This window comes from Amblyomma americanum, chromosome 5, assembly GCF_052857255.1.
Source record: "Amblyomma americanum isolate KBUSLIRL-KWMA chromosome 5, ASM5285725v1, whole genome shotgun sequence".
NCBI classification, from domain to species: Eukaryota; Metazoa; Arthropoda; class Arachnida; order Ixodida; family Ixodidae; genus Amblyomma; species Amblyomma americanum.
This window is the reverse complement of record NC_135501.1, coordinates 177,499,087-177,524,085: the sequence shown is the minus strand read 5'-3', so window position 1 is coordinate 177,524,085 and position 24,999 is coordinate 177,499,087. Positions and strand designations below refer to the sequence as shown.

The 24,999-nt window shown below is 45.7% G+C and overlaps 1 long non-coding RNA gene across 1 annotated transcript in view; it reads right to left on the bottom strand.

The window, feature by feature from the left end:
• LOC144135346 (uncharacterized) overlaps positions 1-7,483 on the bottom strand; it is a 193,802-nt gene extending 186,319 nt beyond the window's left edge. The window contains exons 1-2 of the long non-coding RNA XR_013315460.1: positions 7,347-7,483; positions 2,352-2,396 (exon numbers count right to left, since the gene is read on the bottom strand). This is a non-coding gene — a long non-coding RNA (uncharacterized LOC144135346). The remainder of the gene's footprint in view (positions 1-2,351; positions 2,397-7,346) is intronic.
• Between the last annotated feature and the right edge of the window lie 17,516 nt (positions 7,484-24,999).

The window sequence follows — 24,999 nt, the reverse complement described above, 5'->3', positions numbered from 1 at the left end:
ATGCTTCTCCACAGCTTTGTCTATTACCTTTGTGTGTGTGAATGTCAGGCATTACACGGATGTGCGTTGCTTGTTTCTAAATTTATTTCCACTTTGAATGCAATAGCTGCTATTATTTGGAGACGACTGTATATAAATTACATACTGTTTTTCTCAGGAATTGCTTATTTTACGCTTACCCTGGAAAATGCGAATCCTGCTTAATTCGGCAACCTTATAACGATACAAAGGAAAGCACTTCGCGCAATTGAATGATATAATGATCAATCAAAAGCCTCCGCCCATGATTATTGAATAAAGTGCGACCTCAGAAAGCGAAAACATTGGTGCATATTTTTTTTTCAAAATTGCGGAAAAAACTATAGGTTATCATGTGCCTGCCGTACTTAATTTGCTTTTATGCTCGTATACCCAAATCAATTCTGGCGCAAAACATTTCATCAAACAAACACTGAATACTTCATAAGCAACACATTGCTTACAAACAAAATTGCAGCTCTGTTCTCCTGGCAGTATCCGTGACTATTCCATTATTAGTCGCTGGTTTGGTAGGTAATGGCGAGCGTTATAATGTTAATGTGTTCACTTTTACTTAGACTATGCTGGGACCAGTGATTGGCTACGGTGTTATCAAAACTAAAACCTACACTGCTGCTATGCAAGAATGATACTTGCTGCGGCCTGTTTCTTTTCTCTTGCATACACAGCGAACTAACACACTAAGTAGGTAAGCCAGAGCAGCCGTGAATACCGCTTCATTAGACTATGTGCTGTAATATAACAAACCAGAATAGGGCAACATATATCCGCTGTGTCGCATTTTGATTTTCCCCGACAACAAAAACGAGGCGCTAAATATAATTATACTAAATGCATATTGATGACAAACTGTGCCAATGGAATACCGCATTCTAGAAACAAAGATGCGACTTTCACTGCAGGTGGCACTTTTATCAGCCAGAAGAGAAACATATTAGAGTTCAGATATCGCCATCATTGGCGAATTTGGCAAGTAGACTGTGGTGTGCCAGCGCAATTTTTGGCGGACCTCCAGAGCTAGGTTACACAGCTGCTCACTTCAAAAATTGTCGCAGAGTGTTCACCGGTCTATACGTCACGAGGTTTAACTGTGTGGTGGGGAGGGCTGCAGGGTAAATCTTTACTGTACGCGATGGCTGATTGAAAGCTGCTTGAATGTAACTGCTTGTCTTGACATTTCTCTCTTTTTAAAGACAATACATCATTTTCAAGAAAACGCAACAGCATTTGCAATGTTCAGAAGCGTGAATTGTTGGGCGAGTTGGTACATATTGACGTGAAAAAAAACAGCGAGAAAAGACGCAAGACCAGAGGAAGACGCACAGACTGTCGCCGGACTTTCAACTGAATTTATTAAGGTTCCACTACATATTTATAGCCACTACTTGCGCAGGCGCACATACGTGCCACATTCAACAAAGTCCGGACGTCATTACTAGCCAGATAAAAAATTCCATTCTTTGTCAGTGAGAATAACAGATGGGTCGCTGATACAAACACGCTCGTTCTTTTCTTTTTTTATTAAAAACGCTTCTAACAGCTCGCGGTCGTGCCTGGACTTCCCGCGGCCGATAATGGTAGCATTGTTCAGCAAAGCTGAGCAATTTTGGCACTCCTTGACATGTATGGCCAGGTTGCTCCCTGTACCTAAGCGCAGCGTTCTCCTATGTTCCCTGAGTCGCTCGTTCAAACATTGCCCCGTCTGCCCAATGTAAATTTTCCCACAAGAAGTAGGGATAGAATATACTACCCCCACAGCACACTTCGTGAACTTTGTTTGGTGCTTAGTTTTGCAGGCAGGTTCTCGCTTGGAGCCGGAGATACGGACGCAAAGGCTGGAAAGCGTGTTTGTATCAGCGACCCATCTGTTATTCTCACTGACAAAGAATGGAATTTTTTATCTGGCTAGTAATGACGTCCGGACTTTGGTGAATGTGGCACGTATGTGCGCCTGCGCAAGTAGTGGCTATAAATATGTGGTGGAACCATAATAAATTCAGGTGAAAGTCCGGCGACAGTCTGTGTGCGTCTTCCTCTGGTCTTGCGTCTTTTCTCGCTGGTTTTTTTTCACGTCATTTGCAATGTAAACCACAGAAAATTGGGCGAGTGGGCAGTATTATCCCTACCTAATAGCACATGATTATTATGGCAACTGATATTCTGTTCATCGCAGACATTCTTTGCAGATTTTCCAGACAATGGTTGCAAACTTTTAAAAATAAATCGGCTGTTGATTTCCGCATTGACCTTTTTAGTTAAAGAATTTAGATTCAGCCGAGCGGAAAACGCCGGAAAATTTACTATATACTCACCTTCTGCGGCTCCCCAATATGGCTCACAAACTTTTGGCGTATAACCTGCGTAGCGGTCACATAGCAGTGGGGAGGGAGGAGGAAGAAAAGATGATAAAATTGGCGTTGTAATCTAAAGGGTAGAAAAATTGGGTTAGACTTCCGCCTACCAGCTACTGCATCAACACATGTCTTAAAATTATCTAAAAAAGTGAGTAGGTGCCGAGATTGCACGAGTAACTACAAACGCTGATAAATTTATACTTCCGTTTCGCAGTTTGTCTGCACATCGTTAATTACCGTTTGTTTACTCTTTCCTAAGCGAAACAAAAAAGTCTACATAAGTGAGTAAGAAGCCTCCCCATATATGACGACGTTGGTCAAAATGGCAATTCTTGGAAAGGGAGCCTGTTCAAGCGTTTTATTGACAACCTAGCACTGAGCAACATATCAAGCTCGGTCTAGTTTTGAGACCATGCTTTACGAACTATATTAAAACTGGGTAATCTCAACAGAGCCTGACGCTCGAAGTTTTCTCCTGAGCAGGTCAGGAACTTTCCTACAGGGCTGCTCCTCGTAGATTAACCATTCCCTCGGAAAATAGAACGCAAGGATCAAGAACCAACGCAAAGTGAGAGGTCCGTGGTTAGAAGCTACGAGTGAGATTATTCGCTCGCAATAGTGGCGTCTAGCTCTTCATTAGCGTCGCTTATGAAGTAATGAACGCCGGCCATTTACGGCACAGCTCTCTAACCCAACAGCGCATTTTCAAAACTTGTATTATGCGCCAATTAGAAGCACCGTATTAGCTCGCGTATTCTACGCGCTCGAATACTCAACACAACATCTCTTTGGCTGTCGGAAATTATTTTTATACCGTCTGTAATAATTGCTCCCTTCCCTTGTGGTGCTCAGTCTCCTGTTGGTGACGATGTATGCTAATAAGCAACATATTATAAAGCCTAAAGGACTATGTATTACTAAAAAAAAACACTACATATCGAGTTTCAGTACTTCTATACGTCACCTTACAGGACGAACTGCGATTAAGAGCATTCTGCGGGGAATCCAAAAACCTAGCAGGTCTCGAGTGGTCCTCTCTTCGTTATGCAATAGATAGTAGCCGCTTGCTGCGGTAGCGCTTCGCACAAAAGCCGTTTGTGTGCTATATTGAATTGTGATTTTGCCTTTGTAAACCATTATGTGCCGCTACAAGAGTTTATGTGCGGTTTTGAAATAAAGGTATTTAACGTAGCCTCTCAGCACGTTTACTGCGCTAAAATCTGCCTTTTATATTTAGGAGGTGTGTACTTCCGCATGAAGCAAAAATTTCACGAGACTACGTGTTGCTACATTATTACTGGTCGAAATTTTTTCATAATATTATATCCCCCGTAATCAACAAAACCCAATAATTTCTCGCATTTTGTGAACAAAATCACTTCGCTATGTGCGTAAATACGGTATCCAGCTGCCGCCGTCACCTTCTGTTGACCACTTTAGCCTCCTGAAAATAGTTTAAAAATAGCCTGGAAACCTCTCTTGTTACGGTTCGGTCCAGCCGCTGTAAAAAAATGTGTTAGAAACAAGCATGTGGCCGTCGTGCTCTGATACCCGAAGCGAGCAGCGTCTGCCTGTCCGCAATTCTATTGGGGCAACACATATGACAACAACGTAGTAAGCTCGAACACCCCATGTGAAAAGCAGCGGAGGTGATGTCAGTCGTGTCTTAGAATTACACATTAGCGCTTGGGCACAAACCTGAGGCACCAGTGCATTAGAGTATTTCTGCTCTCTTTAACCCCATGATCACCTGTGGTTTGAAATGCTTTGTCACTTTTCCATCGAGGATCGAATTGCATATGAAGAATTATTTTTTGGCGGATTGCAGGACAACGCTTCTTAAAAACGTGGTGATTATCTCGATTTGCGAAGGCACCCACGAAAAACGCATAGAAAATCTCTTGGGTTCCGGTCGCTACACAAAGTGCAGAGAACCAAGCTACGACATTTCTGAGGAAAGTCGAGCTCTTTAAGTTCAAGTGGAGAATTTTCATCAGCCAGAACAGTCATCGGTTGAGCTGAATAAGAACTCTTCGTATTGCCGCCTCGGTTCCAAGCTTTTTGGCCGTTGTTGAATACTCAACTCTTCTAAGGCGTGCAGACTACCAAGTGTTCAGTGGTGGCGTGTATAAGGTCGCTGTTCTAGCTGAGCCAATCTTGTGCTCAAAGCTTTCAGTAAAATGTCAAAAGATGTTAAAATTCTAATTGTAAGGATCGAAACTCTATAAAATCGGTTTTGCCAAATCTGCCTCCCGCCTAGTATCGTGGCCAGGAATGCTTTCAGTGCACTGGAAGCTTCAAGATGACCAATGCGAGTGTAACCGCCGCTTTTTTTTTTTCGAAAATGATGGCCTCATTCACTGAAGAATCGCTTGCTCGGTATCCTTCTCTCCAGGCGGCCAAGTTGAAAGTTTAGTGCGTTGATAGCGAGAATGCAGAAGAATGGCGACAGCGACTAATAGGCAACTTTGTGGTTCATTGCTTCTTGGAATATAGGAAAAGGTCTCACTAGGCTCTTTGGGTGCGACATTTCGTCATTAAATTGTGATACTTAAGTTGGAGTAAATGTAGATTTATGTTATAAGGCGAACTGCCACGCATCCCATCTGCTCTACGAGTGATGAGGGTCGTTCAAATTTAGAGATAAAAGCGGCTATAGAGAGCCTTCGCCACCATGATGAACGTTGGTCGTCCCCAGGGACACCTGTTGCACTTAATTACATAAGAGCACGCGTAGCACCGAACAAGACGAAAACATCGCGAAACGCGTGAGTGGGAAAATCACGTGACAAGTTAGTAGACCGCCTTGGTGGCCACTGATAGAATAGCACAGTCGGGGCCAACAGTTAGGTAGCGGGTACTCTTCCAAACGGCACGTATAACCGCCGAAAACGATTTATTTGCCTCCGCTGAACAGCGGAAGAGAACGCAGTTCCTTGGACTGGTTCTTCGCGTTGATTCTTTGCGGCCTTCATGGAGCGGTGGAGAATGTTACGCGTCCAGTACAAAAGACGGACATTAGGTGTAAATGGAGTGGCCGTCGAGCGAGCACTTCAGTTTTTGTAGGAACTAGGTGAAAGTCCCGCCGTCTAAGTGGCGTGAGAAATGACGTCAGCGGGATCTCTTTAAAAAAGACCATCTGCGTCAGCTCTGCCAGGAAACAGTCTTAGCTTCTAAAAATAAAGTACTTCATAGGATTTCTACCGCTTCTTCGTTAGTGAAACCGGCGAACACTGCAGTATTGAAGCGGAGACAAGATGACCACTTTCCCACAAGCATCTTGACGTAAGCTACGTTAAGACGTTTGTTTTTTACCTAGGTTCGTTTTGAAGAGATTGAAGCGCAGATTGGCCATTTACGTCTACAGCTTGTTCCTTCTGTAGTAAGAGGGTGGCGCTGGTGAACACTCCGAAAGTTCGCTTACACGCAAAAAACATAAATACCCACGAGAGCAGCAGATAAGACAGCCGTAGCCGTAGCTCAGTTGGTACAGCACCGGACGCGATATTCGGAGGTCGTGGTTTCGGAAACCACCGACTGCATAGCTGTTTTCCTGCTGCTTTAGAAGAAATTTTCTTTAAGCGACAGATTAATCCAAGTATTATTTTCCCACTGATCAGCACTAGAAATTAAGAAAAACAATAGAAACATTCTCTGGGACTATACACCTTGGTTTCGATGGCTGCTGGCTTCCTCCATGTGTTTGTCAAACGAGCCCCTCATTTCCTTATATTCATTTCCTCATTCCTCACTATACTCATTCACAAATATATGATATAAGAACTTTAAGCAAATGTAGAGCATATAGTCTAAGTACAAAAAATAGTAACAGGTATATTACCGCTCTCTAACGCGACATTAAGCGACACAATTAAAGCAATTTATATTTAACAATATTTTGAGGCTGACAATCTGAGGGCGACTTCAAGTCTGCGCATCCGTAGAACGCTCTCTTTATTTTTCGACGCATACTCGTTTACAGACAAACTCTCAACTGCAGTTTGCCGCTGTGTATAGGTACGGGGCCACCAATTACTCTCTCCTCGGGCTGCGCGTTTCGCAGCAGCTGCCGCAGATGGACAGCGCTACATTCCTCCGCTCCCGTCATGCTTTCCCTCCTGCTTCCGCGCTAACCACCCTATAAATGGTTCCCGTGGTAACATCCCTCCGGTTACGCATTCCAAATTTCTCGTCATGCCCTCCTGCTTCCAAGATAACCCTCCTCTTACTTCCAGGGTAACTAGCCACCTGGTATTTTCCGAGGCCAGCACGCTCCACTTAAGCTTTCCCATGCTCCCCACCACACTTTGCTCCCTCCCCGTTAATCTGGCACCGGTTGGCGATCCCTCCGCTCTCGCCAAATCCTCCTCCTCCCACCATAACAGCCTTCTGGATTTGTCTCGCAGTAATATTCCCCCCGTTTCCGCCTTACTACTCCCTCGCCATAGCCTCTCATTCCACGGTAACCCTCCTGCTCCCTCCAAGGTAACTAACCACCAGGCTGTTCCTGGTACAACCACCCACCGGTTGCGCCTTCTTACGCTCCCGTCGCACCCTCCTCTTTCCTGGGTAAAAGTCGTCCAGCTGGAGGTTCATCCGTCCTCACCACTTCCTCCTCTTGCCAAGCTAATCACTTTCCTCATGGTTTCGGTGTTAACCCCCAACTGTTACCCGCTCACTCACCGTACCCTCCTCCTTCCACAGTAGCCACACTCCGACAGGTTTCCAAGGCAACACGCTCACCGGCTACGCCGACTACTACTACTCCTACTACGACACGAAACCCAGGAACAGTCGCTTATCAGCTGTAGCTTCAAGAAAAAAAAAGGCCCGCCTGCTGATCTGCAAACTGCGTACTTTAACGCAATGGTATCTGAACGCCTTTTATCAATAAATGCGTTCTTCGCTTCTAAACTTCACAGTAAATAAGCCTCGTAGAGAAAGTTTACTTACGCCTCGCAAGGGCCACGTTGAGAACGAGAAGTGCGGCGAGGACGACAAGTAGGGTCCTCATGTCTGGAGTCTCAGCTGGAGAATGCGACGCCCACTTTATTCAATGTGCCTATTCCTGAGCCTCTCGGGCTAAATTTATCCAGAAACTGTGGCTACAACAGCTGTAAATTCACTAAAATTGTGCAATCATCTGTCGTCATGGAGGGTACTTTCTTTTTACAAGCACATCTTTTCCGTTCAATAACCTTTTTACATCGAAAAAAGAACACTCAGTATTTTCAACCATTCTGACACTGCGAAATCGTATGGTGTATTCTTCGTCGCTATTTTTCACGCATAACGATAAAGTTTCCTCCGTCTGTGTGGTCTAAAGCAATTTTGATTGTTCTTTTCAGAAGGCAAGAAGAACGACTTTTTTTGAAGCTTGGAAAAAATCTACCTTAGCGCAAGTAAATTCGCACAGACAAAAGACACAAGGAGACAATGGACAGGCGTCATTGTCATTGTGTCTTGTCTTTGCGAATTTAGTTGCGCCAAGGTGGATTTTTTCCAAGCTTCAAAAAATGCTATACCAACTAGCCCAGCAACATGCCTTACTGAGAAGAACGACGTCACAAAAAGCGTCCTTGATACTTTAGGCAAAAATGTCGCAATGTCAAGATAAAAAAATATTGAGGGGCACTTAAGCTCCGCCTAAGAGTATGACGCGATAGCATTAATGGAATAATATCCATGCATGCAGAGCTGGTCATTCTCTACATAACATTCATAGATCCCTGGGAGTTATGATACCACTCCTAGCTCTGTGGCGCCACGGTTAACCGATGTGCCACTGCCCTGCGATGGCAGGTGCTGCCACTGGCGGGGCCCGTGCGACCCAGGTTGCTCTTCAAGCGCAAACTTTCGCACCATTCATTATCTAACCGCCACCTGCCACACTGCGCAGTTTGCGCACAATCAAGTAGGCAGGTTGTGATGACGCCACAAGGTTAGGTGACATAGGTGGCCCATCTGCACCCTAGATTGCTTCTCTGGGGATTTTTCATTAATTTATCGCTCACGGTCAATGACACCGACGACGCCACCGGATTTTGTAGCGATAGCTACATTACGCTAGCATTTCAAGCTTTCAGCGTGGCACCTATTGAGCTCGGTGGCCGGTCACGTGGTTGACCACGTGGTTCCACTGGAGTTCCACTCGGGCAGCTGTAGCTATCGCGTCACTCCAGGTTTAACCAGAGCTATTTTCCCGTTGTTCTGGATGTGGAGGCCCAGTACTGAGAGAGTACGCACCTCTGAGATGTACCGGTTTTCTAGTGTCCCGATAATGGGAGCTGTGGGGCAGATTCGGGTTGCAGGGCGGAGTATGAGAAGCACAGACTTCTCTAGAGAGCATGGGAGCCCGATACTCCGCGCTTGTGTTTGGGAGAGGGTAGCTGCCGACGGCAGTGTATTCTCTATGTCTCCATCACTGCCATGAGTGGTCCATAGCGTGATATCATCGGCATAGAGTGCATGCCGAAGGTTAGGGCTGGCTTTTAGATTGCGCCCAAAGCGAATGAGAGTGACATAAAAGAGAAAAGGGGAGAGGACAGATCTCTGGGAGGTGCCAGCAACAAAGGATGTATGGGCGGGATGTGTGGGGACCGAAGTGAATTTCGTCCGTGCAATTAGTAAGGAATGCTTGAATATAGGTGTACATACGTTCACCTACGTTCAAGGGGGAGAGGGCCGCAATGATCGCTTGATGGTCTAGGCGATCCAAGGCGAGGACAGCTGTTGTGTGGCCTGGTATGAGGGGTCGAAAATCTCTTGTGTGAGTTGGAGCTGACATCCTGTGCCGACAGGCGGGGACCGAAGCCCACAATGCTGTGCGTGTAGAGGTCTTGCTCCGCCATGTGTTGGGTGAGTCGGGCGAGCCCGACGTGTTCGAAAAGCTTGCCCAGGAATGAGGTTAGTGAGATGGGTTAAACTTGCGACCCCGCTGATGGCTCGAAAAGCTGGCGTAGTGAAGCTTATCGCTTCAAAAGCTTCGTAGAGCAATGCCTGCATGACTGCCTGAGGGGAGGTAGACTCTTGGTTTTGTAGCGAGAGCTACACTACGCCACCTCTTCGACCCTTCAGCGTGGCACCACTTGAGCTCCGTTGCAATGCCGTTGGTCATGTGGCTGGTCACGTGGGTTGATCACGTGGTGCGGCCGTTTGTCACGTGGTTGGTCACGTGGATTGGTCACGTGGTGCGGAGCGGCTGCTGCTGTCGGCGGCGGGCAACAGCTTTAACAGCTGTGCGCATGCGCCGTGTCAAGTGGAACGAAGATGAAAAAACACCCAGCGAAGCGGAGCCAAGTGGTTAAGCATCCTCCTCGCATGTGGGAGGTGCGGGGTTTGATCCTCAGCTCCGCGGCATACCCACCGGTCATACAGTGGGTGCAAGTTTTCGCCTGGTTTGGTGCTCGGCTTATTTAGGGTGAAATGTTTGAGAAATTGGTCGCTGACCCCACCTTGAGATGTCAAAAGTACCTTGTGCGATAGACGCCCTTGAGCCATAAAAATCCACAATCATCATCATCATCATCATCATCAGTTTTTTTATTTTTTAGAATAGCCTTGTTCATTGGATAATAAGGTTCTATGTAAAATAACCAAACAGCTGTTTCTTGAGTGCATTTTGACTATTCCCGTTCACAATCAAGCTACTTGTGCATTGACTGTTATGTGGGTGGTATAAACAGAGATAACTATGCATATCTGTAAGAGAGGCCCTTCCTTCTCTTGTGCTAAATGCCGCTGTCGATGATGGTGGCGAAACTACCAGTTACGGCCCCATTAAAGGCGACATTTATGAGGAGCAGGATAATCATTCTTCATTAACATTTATATTTAGGCAGAAATATTGGTCGCCCTTTTAGGGACCAAAAGTGCAGCGTTCATGTAGAGGCATGACTTCAATTCCTTCACAGTTCGATCCTCAGTGGCGCTTGTTACCCTCCGTGGATAAAATGGTTACAAGCTTTGGAGGGAGCTCGTGCTCGGCTTCTTCTGGGTGAAATGCTTGACAAATGCCTCTTTTAAGCCACTTTGAATAGACGAAAACACCTTGTCTCATAGATGCTCTTTCGACATAAAAATCTTCATTATATTTATTATAGCTAAGTAGAGGTAGCCGATATTCAGGACGTTTCACTACCCCCAGCAGCACACGTAATTGGCCCAATATTGCAAATATATTGGCAAAGGCCGGTCCTACAAAGGACCAGAGTGAAACCATCCTATTCCAACACTGGGCCGATTACCTGTGCTGTTACCATGCAGTTGTGTTTCGCAGAGGTCTCAGCTTTCCTGGCTTCTAGATTTTTCCACAGAATCCTGTTGAGTAATCTGCTTTATTCATTTGCTGCCTGTTGCATTGCTGTTCAGCCATGAAAGGTTAATACAATGGGTTATGCTTAGCAGAGAGCTATTATTCCCTCGAGCGGAGTACTGAACGCCGCCTTCTCTTTGCCAAGGTACAAAAAGAGGCCTTCTGAAGCAATTCAAACTGCATACTCCCAAAAGAACACTATAAGTAAGAAAACGCCATCACGATTTCTCACAATGCTGGATGATTCACCGCGTTAGCGAAAGTGGTGTTCTCGCATTGTATGTCCTGCTCTTTCGTTTTAGTTTCAGCAACCGTACAGTCATGCAGAGACCTGTCTAGAGCACTCCGGCAGCAACTGTATTATACATTTTTCCCAGTCGCCGCTCCCTGGCGTTTACTGTATAGCGTTTAAAGGCATAGGGAGTTCAACACGATCCATATGAGCATGCGTGCGCTATACGGCCTTGTTTCCAGCACTTGGCCACTCGTAAATCACGCCACTATGCTCCTGAGTGCGTCGGTCGGGAGCTTAAAACAGGTCTGAGAGCGTATGAACATGAAATGATGTTCACACTTTGCGCAGCTATTATTTTCGTTTGCGTCATCAAGAATGTGGCAAGGTCACCGACACAAGAAGTAAGATTGGCTTTCGTCGCGGTTGTTCCATATGGTCCGCGCATGTGGATCTCGAGAGCCGAATACGACTCTCAATGCGCAAGAGAGAAGTTGCGGCCTTGGTGACACTTAATGTTTCTAAAGCCTATGACAGCGTTGAACACACGGTCCTTATTAACAATCTTGCTCAGCTACATCCACTGCAAAACATCTATGCTTGGATTTGTGAACTTTTAAAAGATAGATTTTTCTTCTGCACAGACGGATCCTTCTGTTCTAATACCTACGTTCAATCAATAGTTGTGCCGCAAGGATCTGTATTGTCTGCACTGCTTTTCAACATATTGGTTCGGGACATCCCCATTCATCCTAACGTTACAGTTTATGTATACGCAGATGATATAGCTTTTTTTCGCATCAGCAAAGGATATTCATGCACTATACGAGTGTTTGCAGGCATACCTGAATGCTATTGAAGTCTGGTTGAACCAAATTAATTTATCACTTAATGTCAGCAAATGTGGCGTGCTGGAATTTCGGCCCGACACTCCTTTGTACATCTCGCTAGTATACCGCTCCACTCCAATTCCGCAGGTGGAGTCGGTTAAATACCTAGGCGTTACTTATGATCAAACTTGGACTGGCGACACCATATTAAGAGTAATGTTATTAAAGGGGAACGTGCTCTGGGCCGGCTGACACGAGTTGGCAATAAAAGGTTTGGCATGCATCGTGACACGTTATTGTTGCTCGATAAGGCTTATATGAGACCGATTCTGGAATTTGGTTGTATCTTGTACACTGCTAGCGCAAACTACAAGCCGCAGCCATTAGCTTTACTGGAAAGGCGTGCCCTACGGCTATGCCTCGGGCTTTCAAAATGAGCTCGAAAGGCTGTCCTGTATCTGGAAGCCCGTATCATCGATCTCTGTTCCCGCTTCCAACTTCTGACAGTGCGTACTTTCCTCAGGTCCTTTGACCCGGCCCCCGGCGTTCGTAGTCCCATTTTTTTTATCCCAACCACACCTGTTTTTCACTAATCATTGGCCATGCTATCAGCTTCCGCAAGTTAGGTTCACGCCGAATCTGTTAGTCCCGCTTAAGGTTAATCTGATCTCCTTGCAGCAAGTTGCAGATCCGCAGGCTGACCCCGTCTTCTATTATGACCATATTGTCCCGTCCCATGCGAAACATATGCCCACAAATATCCTAAATGGTCTCCTCTCTGAGCACCTACTGAATTTTCCTCTTCATGCTGCTGCTGTTATCTCGTCTGATGCCTCCGGCAGCTGTGAGAAGGCGGCGGTTGGGATATATTCGCAGGAGCTGGCTTCGAGCTATTCCGTTCGTATCCCAGATTATACTCCTATATTCTTCGCAGAGTTTCTGGCCATTGGTTTGGCTCTTCTCAAACTTACTAGGCATGTAGCACGAGTTCTTATTCTTGCAGACTGCCGTTTAGTTCTTGTTTCTCTCCAAAATTCGGGAAAATCTTTATTGAATCGTTTGCTTAGGTTTTTTGTTCCGCGCACAGTGCGTGAGATCCGCTTTGTCTGGGTACCTGGGCATTCGGGCGTCTATTTTAACGAGGTGGCTGATTTATTGACAAGGTCAGCTCTCAGCGCTCCTGTAATCTATGCCGTCCCTCACCTCGTTCTGTTAGAAACTTCACGTTTCCAGCGCTTCCAACATATTTCAGAAAAACCTGAGTGATCCATTGCTCAATACTGTGAATTTTAACCACTTAAAGTTCCCATGGTATATCCGGTGGTGTAAATCAAGGCTTTGTGAGGTGTCAATGACGCTTCTACGATGCAGAATCGCTCACTTAAATTTGTACTTATGCAGGTGTGGGTTCGCTGCGACAAACCTTTGTGTATCATGCGGGAAAGTTGAAACAATAGATCATTTTCTCCTCTCTTGCCGGCGGTTAGCAGTTCAGAGAAAACAGTATTTGGAGGTCCCTCTTTCGAGGTTAGGACTCCCACTGTCTCTTCCAGTTATTCTTTCGTTCGGTGCGAGCGCAAAGGGATTCTCGTTAAGCAGTGTCTGCGGCTACCTTCATGATGACATAAGTGCAACTGATCGATCAGCTTGTTAGCTGTATACAAAATTTTGTCACATGTCCAAAAATGCTCGATTCTATTCCTGGTAATTCATATTTCTTTAATTCATTTGACTGTTTCAATTTTTATATTGATTCAGTCTTCTCACGCCTATTTTTCCCCACGAAAATACCTCATTGGGATTATCTACTGAACCTTGGCCAATCCCCCTGCGTGGGTATATGCCATGCTTACTACGAGAAGAAGGAGAAGAAGAAAAGGGCATGCGGGGCCTTTGCAATGACTATCCTTGTAACCAGCGCATGCCGAAACTCATCGGCAATGACTACGACGTAGAAAAGAAATGCAGCTGCTTCTGCCGGTGTGCCAGCCTGGGATTTGAGTTGAAAGTCCTTTAGGCAAGGAAGGAGGCATGGTCATGGGTGGCGGGCGGGGGGTATCGAGTACTAGGCAGAATTCCCAATGTTTGCATGGTCGCTATTGAACTCAAATTGCTCTAATCAGGCCACTAAGGGAGCCATGTCTTGCAAATTACGTTTGAAGATTATAGTCGGTCGGAAAACGGGTGCGGCAGTCAAAACGAAAGGGTCCGATCTCGGAACGCATAAAAAAAATTCCCGATATGAATGCGACGTCTAAAGCTTACCGAGACCAGAGAGGGGGAGCATTGCACTTTGGCATCTAGAATGAACTTGTAATGTAGAGTAAGTCCCCTTACTTTAAAAGCTGGCGTGTAGTCTTGATCAAATGTATTAAGGCCACAGCGTTGAGCTGCAGCGAAATGAATGCTATTAAAATGCTCCGTGCAGCGGATCACTCAAAACACAAGTCTAGCAGAAAGCTTCTGTACCGCAGGAGAAAACTCCTGCTTGCATTTCAAGGTCATTCGGTCTTTAATAGTGACGTAATGGTTCATTAATGCGGCTGAAGCGAAAAGCCTCTGGGCTTAAGACTTTTGACCAAGACTGTACATTAAGTTCGACTTCATGAACAATGAAACTCGAATTAACATTGTACTAGGTACGCAACGTTTGCCTTTCCTCCCTCTTTTTTTGTGTGTGAGTCAAAGAACTTGTAGATTCAAACATATAATGGAACGTATTCAGTTGATAAAAGATCTCAGGCTGACACGCTGGCTGAAGCAGGTGCGGTTCTCTTCTAGATCGTCGTCATTGCCGGTGCGTTTCGGCATACGCTGGTTACAAGGATCGTCATTGCTAAGGCGCATTCCCCTTCCTTCCTCTTACTCTCCTTTATACCATATTCAGTGCGGTGCCTCACTCGACTTCTTACTCTCGAACTGGACAACATTGTGGGCCTTGGTACATAGACGATTTTGTGAGTTTCAGTGCGCTAAATAGATCAACTAGCTAAATTTAGGCTCACGTCTTTAGGTCGCCATCGAACTTCTCACCAGATGTATAGGTGAGCGTTAGCAATATATATCAGCCATATGCATTCACACCGATACTGTCAAGGTTCTCAGATTGTTCCTGTGTAGCATTCTTTTCAAGCGTTAAAGCTGCGCTTGCGTGGATGATAATGAGGAAATGCTCCCTTTTGCAACTCAAGAAAGATGTGGCGAATGGCCCTTGGAGAAGGCTGCCCAGTCAATGGGGTCGACCGATTCTCATGACGTCGTGCCTAATTCTCTTGCACGTGCTAGCGCGATGTGAAGGCGCTACAGGAAGAAGGCAGTTAACCGTGAATAATCTCATTAATCGCGATATGACAACAACCGGTCGACGCCATTGGCTAGAGAGCCTCCTTTCGCGAATACTCGCCGCCTTTCTACAGTTATAACCGACTATACAGACCTACAGAGATGTAAGATTGCATCAGTAAAAAAAAAAGAATGCTGATTCGTCCTTAAGAATCTCTGCTTGAAACCAGGATAGCTTTCCTGTGTGAACCGGCATTTTAACGTTATATCATATATTGATGATAATATTTATGCAATATTTTCCTTCCGTTCTGTACTCAGTTAGTATACTGCTCATCGGTAAAAGGTTTTTGCACGAAGTCATCATGTTATGTTGCTCGTTCAACTGTTTACCACTGAAAGATCATGTGATGCTGTGGTATTTTTCTTACAGCCTTTGTAATTCGTGGAGCCCTTCCTGAGTACCACAGCTCACGCTAAGGAATAGCGGCAAGTGCGAAACGAAGAGTATTCACCCCTGAAAAATTATCGCATTGAGGTGGTGCTGATTTTTTCTAGATTTGCCCTTTCACCCCGCTGTGCCATTTTGTAATTATAGTTGTGCAGGCCCTATTCCTTTGTCTTCGTGAAGTGCTGTAAATAGCACGTCTGTCTTCGTTATTCTGTAGGTGTTTGCTCCCAATGACGCATAAGGACATCAGCAACGTTTTCCACTTTTTAATAGGTAGAACATATATGAAGGGGGGGGGGGGGGGCTGGTTGGTGCATATCAAAAGAAAAAAACTTGCGCCAAATCAGACGACGCACATTCTGTCCTGTCCAGCCATTCTTGATGTGTGTCGTCTGATTTGGAGCCGCTTTTTTCTGTCCACATTTTATTAGTTGTCTGATTCAAAATTGCAATATAACAAGTACAACTGCTCTCGTGCAGCGATAACCTCAAAACCACGTCCAATTGACTTTTAATGCAGGCTGACGTCACATCTCTTTCAAGCATGGAGCAAAATAGTACTGGTCTGCTTAGAACCCACACTGGCTCCGAGAACACAACCAACAAGTCCGGTGGTCAGTGAACGGCTGGTGTGGAGTAGTGGGGCCGTATTTACTGAAAGGAAACCTAAGAGCAAACTCATTCTCGGCAAGTATTATAAATGGGGCTGTTAGCGATTTCATGTCTTACATCCCCTTAAGCCAATATCACGGCTCGTGGCTTCAGACGACGGGCGCCTGCGTACTTCTCGTCGCATGAAAGGGGCTGTCACCGGTCTGCGGATAGGGCGCGGTGGACCCATGCCCTGGCCACCTACGTCCCCCAACATAACTCTATTAGATTTCTCTGGGGTTACATCAAGAACGAAGTCTAGGCAACTGAACCCGAAGACGTGGCAAACCTCAGAGAAAGAATCACCACGGCATGTGCTAATGTGACCATCAGGTCGTGAAATGAGTGCTGCAGTACATGGAGAGATTCATGGCATGTCTGACGGTTGAAGGCAAGAACTTCGAGCATTACTGTTCAGTAACAATTAGCCATCAAGATACTACAGGGCAGCAGTCATCAGTTGACTTCTTTTGCACTTATTTAGCCCGAAACATAACAAATCGAAAGCCAACAGCATGCACATTGTTCCTATCTTGCCTGATCAAGAGCGGAAAGGGAAAATTTTCGCGTTGCCCCCGTGCTGTATATTCGAAGCCGCTGACGGTAGAAAACGTGTCGCATGTTGCAAAGTTCCCTGCCAATGGCGAAATAGGAATGCGTGTTGCCCACGGCAGCAGTGACAATGCACGCATCTCGAAAGCCTGTCTGCCGCACTCACAGCTAGCCTCGGTGCCGCGTACCTATGCCATCCCCTAACGGATGTCGTCAGGATTTCTTCACTCCCTTAGGGGTCATTGCAGGCCAATCGGCCCAGGCGTTGCGCTCGACCATCTACAATCTGTTCAAAAAAAAAATTCATGAAAACTTATCCTAATGTGCGTAATGAAAGCCTGAAATACTTCTGCCGAAAAATTTTCTTTCCTGAGGTGAGGACAGTTTGAATATTTAGAAAAGGAGAGAAACCAGGCGCTGCTCAATAATTAATAAAACATTCAAATTTTTAGAAAACACTTTACATTTTTTTTTTCATTGGCATTTGCACAGACTCTGGCTTTCATTATAATTCGGAGCATGCACCTTTTTACGGTATAAGTATTTTTAAAAAACAAAGAAAAGTAAGAAAATGTACCATTTTTGTCGTTTCTCGTTTTAAACATCAGCTAGCTCTCGGAAATTCGGTAATGCCCGTTTTGTTTCCCAGTGTCCCTAGTATCTATAATAAATGTTACTGGTGATGAAACTTCGTACATCGAAGTAAAAAAAATACTAAATTTGCACTAATAATAATAATAATAATAATAATTGGTTTTTTGGGGAAAGGAAATGGCGCAGTATCTGTCTCAGATATCATTGGACACCTGAACCGCGCCATAAGGGAAGGGGAAAGGAGGGAGTAAAGGAAGAAAGGAAGAAAGAAGTGCCGTAGTGGAGGGCTCCGGGATAATTTCGACCACCTGGGGATCTTTAACGTGCACTGACATCGCACAACACACGGGCGCCTTAGCGTTTTTCCTCCATAAAAACGCAGCCGCCGCGGTCGGGTTCGAACCCGGGAACTCTGGATCAGTAGTCGAGCGCCCTAACCACTGAGCCACCGCGGCGGGTACTAAATTTGCAAAAAGTGCGTTTCGAGCTAAAAACAGTCGTTAATTTCACCTTGAGGTGCTCTAAGTAAAAATACAAACAATAGCGGGTTATTTAGACCAGTTTAATTCCTTTCATTTCTGAATTTTTTATCCAGGCAAGTTTTGTTTAAAGTGAGAAAGGAATTTTTGAAATTGAGCTCTCGCGCCGCAAGTTGCGTCGTCTCTTTACCCCTCTTCACCGCCGAGCACAACACTACTGACAGCCTGGTCAGACGAAATGTAGAGTTATTGTTCTCAAGTGAGGTTTGCACTGCAGGCAAGCATGGCAACGTTGAGTAGTCGAACAGGTAATCGTGGAAAAACATTTCCTTAGTCCCCCAAGTGAGCTAGTTATTCGGTGTGGTTCTGTCGCAGTCAGTCATTCTTGCCAGCGCCATGACAGACGTAAGCACGAGCACAGGAGCTTTTCAGACGCCGATCTGGAAATGACCAGAAGGATCCGATGTTGAAACATTCCTCGACGCAGCAGCACCACGTCGTGGTACCTGACCCCTTTGGCCGCCAGAGGCTCATGCCAGGTTGTTTCTGATGCGTTGCATTGGTTGTATTTGATTTAATCGGTGTAATTTCTGCATTAATACTCCAGCGACAACTGTGCACGGGCCACTATGCTGGCGAAGCACCTTCATGCGAGCGACGCCCCTACGCACGAACGGGCCACGTTCACCGCCAGCACGCCTCGCGTTACTCGCCGCAGGTGTGTGCACTTCGCGCCTAAACGCGCGCTCCGAGGCGCCCGCTCTCCGCGATCTAATTCGGATATAAATAAATGAGTTGTGATACGCCTGCCATGCAAGCTGGTCATCCCTTCTCGTGGACCATGCGAGACAGCACACTGAATACCCTTGGTTTGAAGCGAAAAGCTTCACTACGCCAGCTTTGCGAGCTGTCAGCGGGGCCACAAGTTTGACCTTGAATGTAGCCAGAGGTCAAACAAGAAAATGACGCCTCTTTCACATATCTTGGTGTACGCTGGAACCGCGCCCGTAAGAGAAGGGAAATAAAATGACAACTGGCAAAGGAAATTGCGCCTTTCCAACATATCTCGGTGGACACACGTATCGCGCCTTAAAGAAGAAAAGGGAATTGAAAGTTGGTTTTAAGGAAAGCAAATTACGCCTGTCTCACATATCTCGGTGGACACCCGAACCGCTCCTTTAGTGAAGGAAAATCAATGTTGGTTTTAAGAAAATGAAATGACGCCTGCTTCACATTGCGCCATTTCCTTTCCCCCAAAACTAATTTATTTTACAGTTGACCTTCAAGAAGTTATCTGCAGGGTTGAGGCGTCATTTAGAACCGGATATGGTTCCTTGTCTCCGCATACAACGAGCAAATAGACGCAACAGTGTCTATTTGATTAAAAAAAAATCAACATTCCTACTAAGCAGAAACATGTCTGCTACACGAAGTAGTCTTCTAGTTTGCGTACCAAAAAAGTCGTTTTATCCGGATCATACGGATATTAGTATCATGTTGTAGTATGGAAATTGGTATGATATTATTATTATACAGATGGTATATTTCATTATGTGCACACACGAAACTCTGTGTATGTGCACAGCAGATATATACTATATTTCACTAGTGCGGAGCAGCTCGGCCGTCCCTTCAAACCGTCATAGTCGACATGAGAATGGCGACAGTCGTCTCACGCATGCGTTTGAAAACTCGGGATCGAGCCTTTCGAAATATTCTCGAATTTATTTCGATTTAAGTTTAGGGCTCAAATTTTTATCTCAAGACAATGTGTCACTGACCTCTAAATACCGATGCTGAGGTTTAGCCGCTGTGTGACGCATCAGAAAGTTCCTCGCGGATCGCAAAGCTATCGTGAAAAGATACCCAGTTGCAAGATAGTTTCTTTTAAAACAGCCGTTAGTTTTGGAACCCGCTTGAAGTGCATTTTCGTTGATCAGAAATGTAAATATATTCGTTTACTTCGAATGTAGCTGGGTCCATCCAATTCCTGCCGTCTTATTTAATTTCAGAGCATACGACTGCTACCTAAGTGAAACGAAATTACACAGTTGCGAGGAAAAAATCCGGATATTTTAATACCAGTACTTTTCTTTCAACAAAAGGTCATCGCGTCACCAACTCCATTGTTTTGCGAGGCAGTGCCGTTGTGTGTTATGCGCGCAGGCACTGCAATATAACGCATGGCACTAAGGCAAGGCAATGCTTTTCGCGCTAAGAAAGTTGTGGGCAGCCCGGTCAGTTTATTTCTCCGAGCAGCACAACACATTAGCAGAGATAGAGAGAGCGTGCTCCAACTGCGAATTCAAGCGTAGATATGATCGTGGGATAATACTTATGCATCATGACCGTGGAAAGCTTTCGAAAAACTTTCGAAATTGGCTTGCACACGTCTTGCACCTATCTTTATTTTTTAGATGTTTACGGCCCACCGTAGGTATTTTATTGGCTCCTTCCCCGCATTTATCGCTTTGACCTACCAGGTGGCAGATTCCCGTTGTTCGCCGGAGGCTGCGGCGAACTTAGGCAACTTACTGTGAGCAAGCACCAAAAAGTGACGAAATTCTATGCCTCGCATTGCGGAGATGAGAATAAGCTCTTGCACAGTGACGAAAATACCGTTCGACCGAAGCAAATTGCGTCAATAGATGTGGTGTGAAAAGCAATTATTCTTTACAGGCAATAAATTCACCGTTTATATATATTATTCAGGAAGGAAAATGTCGATTGTAACGCTCAAGGGCTTGATAAAATATATTAAATATAAAAAAATGCTGTATATTAGTGAAACTGTTCAGGTTCTCAGTTTTGCCGCCTTGCAGGGCTACACATGGCCCACCGCGTCTGCACGTGTGGCTGGGTTCTGTACAAAAATTGAAATTAACGATAGGGCACCTTCAGTGCATGTGAACGTATTTCCACTGAGTCAAATTTCTAAGCCTCGGAGCAAGAAGAGTGCAGACGGAGCCATGCCATGAGAATAGGGGGGAGTGGAAAGACTAGTTAGAGAACTCATTCCAGAAATTTGTAATAGGACTGTCTATAGTACTTCATGACGACGGTTATTACGATGGTCCACTTTTTGCTTTGGCGAGACGGTAATTTATTGGGTACGTGTGTATATTTTCGCTTTCCAGCTCTTTCGAACATTATAAATTTACCTAAGGACACCTGTTATTTTCTTCTACCCTCTGACAGTAGCTGATAACTTAGGTTGCTGAATTATCTTAAAAAGCGCAGTGTCTATCGTCTTTTTACCTTGCGTAATGGTTTTGGTTTCCCCAGAAAACTTTCTCCAGACTATGTTCGCTGGCGTCAATGGTCTTAATATTTCGGTTGAAGCAACGGTGAACTCGTGTTTCTGGACACATTTCTTATTGTGTAAATAGTTTGTGTACATTACTTCTCCCCCTATCCTCTCTCCCTGTCCCTCACCTCTTTCATTTCATTTCTCCATTCTGCCTGCTATCCTTTATTTCCGCTGCCCCACCTCAGGTGCTTCAGTATCGATGGCAGATGCCGGGGCTAGCAAAAATCTTTTCCTTCCTTTTTGCTAATATTTTAATAAAAACCACAACCACCACCACCACGGTTGAAACATAGGACGTTCTGTAAAGGTGATAATCGTCACATGAATACTCAGCAAAATATCTTCATCTGCGCTTCAGGTCAATTGAACGGTAACTACTGTGCTTATCATGAAAAAGTTACGTGTTCACTTCTTTCTACAGAACCGCTGGGGTGGCGTAGTGGATATGGCATTTGGCTGCTGTTCAGAAGGACGACGGAAAAAATATCGCCATCGGCGGCCGCATTTCTACCGACACAATATAGAAAACCACCCCTGGGCGGTGTGATTTCAGAGCATGTACACGCTCTTGAGCTGGTTGTAATTAACGAGGATTCATTTACTACGCAGCCTCTCATATCCCATTCGCAGCTTAAGACTTTGAACACCGCCCAGCATAAGAGCCACCTCGCCAAACGCCTGAAACACATTGCGCATTTTTTAGACATGCTAAAGGTGACATTTTCGGCTGACTCGATCTGCCACGCACCATGAGCGGGAATCCGCAACAAATGGTCATTGTGTTGGTTTCGTTGTGTTTGTTTGTCCATTTGAGCTTACAAATAAAAACTTTTTTTATCGACATTCAACCTGCAGCTTGCAGAGTATATGAATATGGCACCTGAAGTAAGAAACGCACAGCATCACATAGCGCATTAGGTCGCTGTGATGTCGTAGAGTGCACGTGTTCTCGGTACCTGAGTTTCATTAACCATAGCGACACTGCACGTCTTTTTTGGGAATGTTGGCAGCCTGATATAAACAGGGAAACAGATAAGATGCAAACACGACAAGACGAGCAGTGCATTGATGTGATTGGACTGTTTTGCACGTGTTTGTAGCCTCTCCGAGTCAGCATTTCTTTCGAGCTGTTAACACTTTTAACAAGGATTGACAACAACTGGCTAAAGCATCTGTGCTTCTCAACACGTTTGAAACATAACCGATGAACCAAGGACATCTCCCTCAAGTCTATGTCTCCTAGTTTTGATTTTGCCTTTTTCAATAGGGTGGTACAGGTGGGTGCCACAGAGCATATATTTACCATACGTTTGTGTGCTGACAATTACCGAACTGCGAAGCAAATTAATAGCGTCTTTTTGTCTTCCGCTAACAGGCGTCCCTGGTGGTCTGTGTGCTTTTACAAGCGCTTGTGTACAGTCCGGCGCGGGTCATTTTGTCGCGATACCTTGTTCGTGCTTTTCATCCACTCCCTCAGAGATCTGCTCGTAGTAGATCTTGAAGCAACTACGACTCCTAATTCATTCTTCATATGTTTTAAGCACAGCGGTACAAATACATGCCACATTTGACTTACCGTTACGACGTCAGTGGTACAAATGCTTATTACTTTTTGGTATTACAAAACGGTGTGAATGGCTTGAAAGCTACGTCATCCAAAATCTACATCCGTTCGGAGTTCAAGTTTACCATTTCTACGTGGGTGAAACATAACAGTATTTTATGCCTCACAAAGATTTAAGCATCATAATAACCATCTGTGCCCATCCCTTTTTCCAAGCTGGTGATCCTTCTCTTTGGCCGCCTCTGTATTTTGTAGCGAGAGCTACATTACGGTAGCATTTCTAGCCTTCAGCGTGGCGGCGGCACGTGACCAGCCACGTCGTGCGGAGCAGCTGCTGCTGCCGGCGGCGCGGCGCGCCGGCGAAACCGAGCTGCAACAGCTGCGCGCATGCGCCGTGTCAAGTGGGACGAAGATGAAGTAGGAACGCCCAGCGAAACGAAGCGGAGAAACACTGAATTCGCAATTCAACTCAGCAAGTTCCACTCCGCCAGCTGTGGCTATCGCGTCACTCCAGGTTTGACCGGAGCTAAACCACGTTCATTTTTTTTGTTCCCGCGCTGCTGCCAAACATCCCCGACTGTATCTTCCTTTGCTGCACGAGCTCGTTGTTTTCGTACAGCGTCATGACGCTTCCTATCTATAGCCGGGCCGGTATACCTATACGCCCTACCTCTTGAAAAGTTCTTCATTCCGCTCACTAAAGGATTCAATTACGAAACACAACGCTATGCCGCGTAGAAATGTTATACAACGCGGGAGAGACGAGGCACATTGAGAGACACCGAGGAGCGCTGACTTTAACCTGAACATATACCGGCCATACAGAGGAGCTGAAACGGGCAGGACGGCAAAGGATGTGAGTGCACATAGTGCCAGACTGAGGAAAAAAAAAGGGCAAGAATCGCGCTGCGAACTACCACGCCACTAGCGGCATTGGTAGCTAACTGCTAGTGGAATTGGCAGGAAACCCACCTAGGAAACGCAGGAAAGCATGGAAGAGACAAAAAGTAATGATGTGACAAAAATAGGTGGAAGGGAACGACGCGAATGAAATAGGGCTATTCTCTCTCTCTCTAATTGAGACATCGGAGTGCCGGACGCTTACGCTAAAAGCATCATGTGTATGCCATGAGTGCATTTCTGCATTATTAAAAACAAAGCGCTACGAGCGAACTGATCGATGTAAGCAAAAGTTTCGTGGTTGTAGAAAAGATAATACTATTTGTGCCGTGTGCAAAATTTCACAGGGCTGCGCTGCTTCGCACCTTCTTCTTGTTTTGCGATTCCCGCTTCTGCGCCAGAACCATCGCGACAGCCGTCACGTGACTGCCATTGAATCTTAGCGAAGCAGAAGGGCAGCAGGAGCAGCAGAGCAGAGGGTATGTGTGTTAGAGCGGGGGGGGGGGGGGGCTGCATGAAGGAACAAAAGCAACGCGCACAGGATGGTTGAGAGGCACTGCCATCATCTCTCCAGACTGAACAGAGTTGAAAGTACGACGACACAAATAGACGTGCGCCGCCGCCATCAGCTGAGAAGCGACGATGACTGCAGGAGAATCCTGATCCCCATGTGTCCTCTCCGCACAATAGGAGGAGTCGAAGATCTAAGTTCTCAGACAAAAATCGGACTTGCAGAGCGTACGCCATAGCGCACCACGCATCCACCACGGGTGTCGACGGCAAAAAACAAGTGTGAAGCGCCGGCGGAGAAAGACGGGTTGATGTGCAGCGTTCCTACATGAATGATCAGCCGCGATGAAAGAAGTGCTATGCATGTCAAGACGACACCTGCGTCCGGAACGCGGATACAAGCGCCATGCAACCAGTGTAGAACCTGGAGGGCGGGAGACAGTTGCCAACCCGTTCGTTGTCGCCTTCTTGCCTTTCGGCGTCAAACGTGCGCAGGACAAGAACGCGTCGCATATTAGAAATGGGTAATCAGTGTTTCGCAGCTAGCGCGAACGAATCAGAGCAAACACTAAGATGACTTAGGTCTCCAAGAAGCTGGTTGGGCAAAGCGATTCAATAGCGTCGATAGCAAGAGCTCATATTCGGTTAATGACGAGGTGAGCGTTGGTTAAATTTTTTTTAATTTGTCGCGATACCTGGCCATTGTTATCGTCGGTTCGTAATGCTTCCTTTTTACTCAATATGAAGCAACAATCTCGAACTTTGTTGCAAACTTTTTCGGCAAAGTGGTAGAAATGGAAGCGCCATTCCACTATTTGCCCTTCTGTCCTCAAGTGTGAGCTCTATCGCACACTCCTGAACCGCGTAGCCACAGGTGGCACATTCCCAAGGGAGCTCCTCCCAGATAATCGTGTCCATACTCACTTGTGGTGTGTGG